The following is a 6,198-nucleotide window of genomic DNA, read 5'->3' as shown; positions in this document are numbered from 1 at the left end:
CTGCCAATCTATCCTGTATCAGAACGCATCTATCTAAAAAGAGGAATGCCTCTTGTGGAATGGAGCCGCTCAAGCGTGCACTCTCAAAATACTCGTCGTTCGGATAGAACGCCCCGAAAATTAAATTGTTGGCCGAAGACATAGCTCTTGCAATGTGACCTCGAACGAGTTTTATCACGAAATTGTCAATTCTGTTGATTCGAGCCCCGTTGTATAGGGCCTCGTTGGAATAGTAATGCGCGTAAGAAGATTCGGCTGTTCGATATAACGGTACAGCGACGTAAACACTGCCGCTCGAACACCCGAAACTTCTCCATCTGTTAAGGCGCAACTTTAAACCACACAGGACAACCATAAACGATCATTGGCCGTATGATGGCCATGTAGAAAATTACCTTCACTCTGGGGTCAAGCCGACTGCTAAAAAACAGCCGTTTCGTCAGAGCGAAGGCTCCTCTGGCCCTGGTCAGAGCAGCATTTATATGTCTGTCGAAATATAAATACTGATCTAACCAGATACCGAAGTACTTCACTACCATCTTGCGCCAATTCTTACACGTATCCCTCGTGGCCCTAGCCAACGGAGTCCGGAACATAATTGTCTCCGACTTCTGGACATTTATTTTCAGTTTCCATTCGTCGCGATATCGCTGAATCTTGTCGAAATCACGCTGCAAGAGAATTCTAATAACCTCAACCTTTCGGGCCGTTCGGTAAGCAATTAGATCGTCGGCGTACGCAATTGCCTTTGTAAGATTACCTATCAGATCGCTGGTGTAAATGCTGAATAGAATCGGCGAATTCACCGCTCCCTGTTGAAGACCATTTCTAATTGAGAATGTTGTGGTAGAAGTTACATTGCCACTTTTGACAAGAAACTTTCTACCGTTAAGCATATCATAAAGTATATACAACAATGGCTTGCTTATGCCAAGCCTGCTCAGTTTTGGGTAAAGACCCTCTTACCAAATCAACCAGAACAGCACCTGTGCATCGTTGTTTTGATTTATTCCATTGGATATCAGAGCCGAGTTTAGACGCAGCGTGAATTGTGTCATGACCCGCCTTGAACCCGAACTGTTTATCCGGAATAATTTTGTTGTCCGAAGCCCACTTAGTAAGAGCCCTATTAATGATCTTTTCGAAAACTTGCTCGGAAGAAAACTTATCGACCGAAGATTTGACGGGTAATTTTTGCTTGAATTATTAAACATTAATGGCGCCTTTTAAAGAAAGCATTTAAAAATTCAAAAAGACTTCATATAAAAATAATGATATTTTTTGGCAAAAGTTCTTCTGTTTGAATCTATAATCTATAAATCATTGAATATGGTGATGATAACCCTTTGAAGCTCAAACAAACTTAATTGCAAATCAAAAAAATTTAGAACCTTAAGGGGACACCCGGGTTTGAACCGGGGACCTCTCGATCTGCAGTCGAATGCTCTACCACTGAGCTATATCCCCACTTAAAAAATTCCTGTTAAATAAACAGCTCGTGTCTTGAGTCAAAAGTCAGAACAAAAGCACAAAATAAAAACTCCAAACAAAGACTTTTAATTATTTAGTCTTTTAAAAATCGAAAAGCCTATTACCCCAGCTGTGTACTCTGTGTACACACCCATCTTATCTCAGAAAGCTATTAATATAAAAAGCATGTTAACTGATAAGATGACGTTCAATGATACCAATTGTTTCATTCGAATTTTAATTCAATTCAAGACTTGTTAATATTGACTCTCATCATCATGTCTCATTTTTAAGTGTGATGTTTTGTTTGAAGTTTTGAAAAGAAATACAAAAAACAAAGTTAAAACCACAAAACTTAAGGGTCTTTTATTGATGCACAGTTTAAGTAAATTAGTTTGTTGTAGTTATCAGATTTTGCTGGAACTTTACAACAGTATTTTAAGATAAAACAGTTTAATTCCATTTCCACTTTTACGCCCAATTCCACGTCCAACTCCACCCCCACTTTCACGCAACATTTTATCATACTTAAAAAATAAAACTTTCAGCATATAATATTTTCCACCCACTGTTTCGCTAATATTTCCTTTAAATTTTCGAAATATATCCTGAATTCAAAAACATTACATATTTCGAACTCTGATTACAAATTGTCAAACTATACGGTTGAATTATTCTACTTAAACCATATCAACACCCAGAAATGATTTCGATTCGAATTCTATGAATTCCATTCAAACAGATCCAAAAGCCGAACAATATTCTCTCCCCATTACATCATCAATCAAATGCAATTCACTCCCTGACAAGCTGTCAAATAGTATTCAAAAGTCACATCAGCTGTCATGCTATATCAATAGCCATTAATTTTGGTGCTCAAATGCATTTCTCTTTATAGTTCACTTGGCTAAAGAGTTAAAATAACTATTCATATCCACATAACAAACCTTCTATATTTACTCTTAACATCTATCTACTCGTAACTCGCACATAACAAGTTTATATAAAATTTATAATAATTTAATCTGATGTAAAATAACGTAACGTATAGACAACATTGTTTCGCACTCACTCACTCTATATTATATCCTTTCAATCAACTGTCATGTTTCAAAATACATGTATTCCAACCCATATAGCTCTCTAGACTTCTGTCAGCCGAAATTTTCATATGTAGGTAAGGTAGGTGGATATTTTAGTAAACGAAGTGAAAATCTCAAATAAGATTTATTAAAACAAACACGCCCTTCCTATAAATTGTAGAAAATCAAAAAAAAAGATAAATAAAAAATCACATCAGGCTTAAAAGTTCACTGACACATCACATACCTCCAACCTCTATAGGAAAAAGAAGGTATCTATGTAGAAAGGGAGGTAGGTGCAAGTATAGGCGATTAAGTACTGGAGTGTAAATTTTTGCACGAACTCTGAATAATTCCAATTATCGTAACCAGTCGATAGAATCAGAAGACAAAGGAAGAAAACACAGAGCAACGGAAGCACATTTAAAGTTTTTCCGAATAGGTAAGGTAGATTTAAGGGCAACGGTTATGGGCTCACGGAAATACTAAATTTTCTTTTTTTAAGCAGACTTGAAACACAGAATATTACTCCCAAAACTTGACTGGAGTTTTATCTTAAAGTAGTTATCTAGACAGTAAGTTCCCCCCCAAAACATGATCGTTTTTTATCTACTACAATCTCAAGATCTAGTACGATCTCAAGTTCTAGTAAGCTTTATAGTCATTCAAATTAAGGACGTATGATTTAGTAAACTGTTTAAATAAGTTACTAAGCTAAGTTTCTAAAAATTAAAAGTAAAATATATTAAATCAATAAAATCTGAACTTCTGACATTTCGAAATAATCGCTCCGTTCGGTTTTCTAGACTAAGGTTTGTTTGTTTTGTTTTATTTGTTGTAATGAATTGTCAAAACTTAGACGTGTACTATTTTATTTACTATTTTGCAAATCTTTAAAATGTCATATATCTAGATAATGAAAAATAGTTAAATGCTAAGCCCTTTGCAAAAGAAAGTTTGAAATCTATACCTATGTATATCCTAAACTCTTATCCTCTTTGATTATTTCAGTTACCTTAATTTGAATTTTGTAAACGATAATGGCGTTTTTAAATATTTTAGCTTTTTTTTCTTTATTTTTTTTTGTCAAAGGAGTCCCACTTGAATAGCACTCCCTTCAAGTTAATATGTAAAAAAGTAAACTATGTTTCGAAATCGATAAAATAATTTTGACATATGACATTTTAGGGATAGTTTGGAATGTAAATAATGAAATACTCGTATTACACGTCAAAACAATTAATGCTTTTGCTGTTGAACAATATTTTAAAACTATGAATGTTTGACGGCAACGGTTTTAAAGCTGTGATTTTCTTTAACCCTTAACTGTCAGAAGTTAACCTACGTATATGTTACGCGATAAATTGTGTTATTTTATTGATCTTTTCTTTGATTTTTGAACATGTTTATTTTTTTTTTTAAACTAAAGGATATTAGTTTTTAAGATTAGTTACTGAAATAAGTGTTCTTCTTGCCTGCCTCGAGGTTGTTATCAAGTGACGTTTTGCTCTTGACGGTTGAATTTTTTCGTTTGCTATAATTGACAGCTAAAACTTGATCTTATTTCCGCTTATCCCGTCGATAGTCATCACTGTCAAAACGAACATTGATGTTCTGATCCAATGCCTATTTTGAGTAGAAGAATAAGAGAACTCACATGTTTTTGACATTTCGTTCTAAGTAATGAAACTTTACTCCAGACATTTTAGGAGTTCTGGGTTAAAGCTAAAAGCTGATACATAAAAAGAAAGCTGAACAAAATATTATGATTTTATTGAACTCTTGTCATTATCTTCACTTTTTTCATTATCATTGCTCTTGCAAAAAAACGTCGCTTTCTTTTGCAAATTCTGGGACTTCGAAAGAAAACAAAAGCTTTAATTTTGTTCTGAGATTGTGTATTTTCATTTTTACTGCTTCCGAAGTGTACTAGATCAATGCAGCCGATAACTCCTTATAAATATTACCATTTTTTCTATTGCCAATCAGTTCTTGTTCCTTTTCGGCCACCAGTTTCAGCAGGTACCCTTCGTACCCCAAAATTTTGTTTTCTTATTTTTTTTCCCTTTCATGTTTTGTAAGTAAGACAGAAAAAACAATGGCTAAACATTTTAAAGAACCTTTTATTAAGGGGTTTAAAATTTACTTACTTACTTACTTAAGGTGGCGCAACAGTCCTGTGTGAACTAGGGCCTCACCCAACAAACTTCTACATCTAGCTCGGTCCCTAGCTAGATGTCTCCAGTCTCGCGCTCCAAGTTGGGTGAGGTCACCTTCCACTTGTGCGCGCCACCTGATCCGCGGTCTTCCTCTACTGCGCTGTCCTGTGGGTGCGGATTCGAAGACTTTCCGGGCCGGAGCATTGGTTTCCATGCGCTCTACGTGACCCAGCCATCTTAATCGTTGGACTTTTACCCTTCTGTGTTGACGTGTGAGCTCTGCACTATTCTTTCAAGCACGATGTTAAAAAATCACATGACAGCGCATCACCTTGTCTAAAACCTTTTTTGACATCGAAAGGTTCTGTTAAGTTGTTTCTAACCTTTATGGAGCAGCGTGAATTCTCTTTGGTCATCCTGCACAAACGGACTAGTTTGGCAGGGATGCCAAAACTAGACATGGCTCTATTCAGGTCGTCCCTATAGATGTTGTCATATGCGGCCTTGAAATCGATGAAAAGATTGTGGATGTGGTTTTGGTGTTCTTGGGTTTTTTCCAGGATCTGCCGTAATGTGAATATTTGATCAACTGTGGACTTTCCTGGTCTAAAACCACACTGATAAGGACCTGTAGTTGGTGCAGTTTAGAGGGTCTCCTTTTTTCAGGATCGAGCAAACAATACTGAGGTTCCATTCATCGGGCATGCTTTTTTCCGACCATATCTTACAGATAAGTTGGTGCATGGCTAACCAACTTATCTCCAGCTGCTTTAAAGAGCTCGGCATTCAAGCCATCCGCTCCAGCGACTTTATTAGACTTCAGCCAAGATATGGCAATCTTTACTTCGTCTAAGTCGGGAGGACGGGATTGTTGGCTTTCGTCGTCTATGTTGAATGGATCATCCTGCGTGACAGCGGAATTCAGTTCGTAGTCGTTGTTATACAGTCTGCAGAAGTGGTCCTTCCATATCCTCAGAATTGACTGCGGTTCCACTATTATGTTTCCACTTTCGTCTTTGCAGCCTTCGGTTCTAGGTTTATGTACCTGTGAATCGTTTCACCTGTTCATAAAACTTCCGAACTTCATTTCTGCTTTTAAACCTCTCAACATCTTCGACCTTTTATGCAGCACCGCTTTGCGTGCCTGTTGCTTGGCTGCATTTGCCTGCCGACATTCCTCATCAAACCAGGGGTTCCTTGTTGGTGGCTGTTTGAAACCCAGCGCATCAGAGGCGGCTTCTCTGATTGCATCTTGGCAATGTTGCCACTGGTTTTCGATACATTGTGTTGGCGGCAGACAACTTCGATAGAAGTTACTTGTAACTCGGTCGGAAAAGAATTTGGCTATCTCTGGCGATTGTAAGCGTTCGACGTTGTACCTTCTCCCAGCACCTCCCTGTTTAGCCTTGGGTCTGGAAATCCGAAGTGCTACCTTGGCTACAACTAGGTAGTGGTCCGAGTCGATGTTAGCTCCTCGGAAGGTTCGT

The 6,198-nt window shown here is 37.4% G+C and overlaps 1 non-coding gene across 1 annotated transcript; it reads right to left on the bottom strand.

Moving 5' to 3' along the window:
• Positions 1 to 1,395: 1,395 nt before the first annotated feature.
• On the bottom strand, positions 1,396 to 1,467 carry Trnac-gca (transfer RNA cysteine (anticodon GCA)). Its single transcript has one exon. It is a non-coding gene; the product is annotated as a tRNA-Cys (tRNA).
• Between the last annotated feature and the right edge of the window lie 4,731 nt (positions 1,468 to 6,198).

This window comes from Eupeodes corollae, chromosome 2, assembly GCF_945859685.1.
Source record: "Eupeodes corollae chromosome 2, idEupCoro1.1, whole genome shotgun sequence".
In the NCBI taxonomy this organism is placed as follows: Eukaryota; Metazoa; Arthropoda; class Insecta; order Diptera; family Syrphidae; genus Eupeodes; species Eupeodes corollae.
This window is presented reverse-complemented; position numbering and strand designations above follow the sequence as displayed.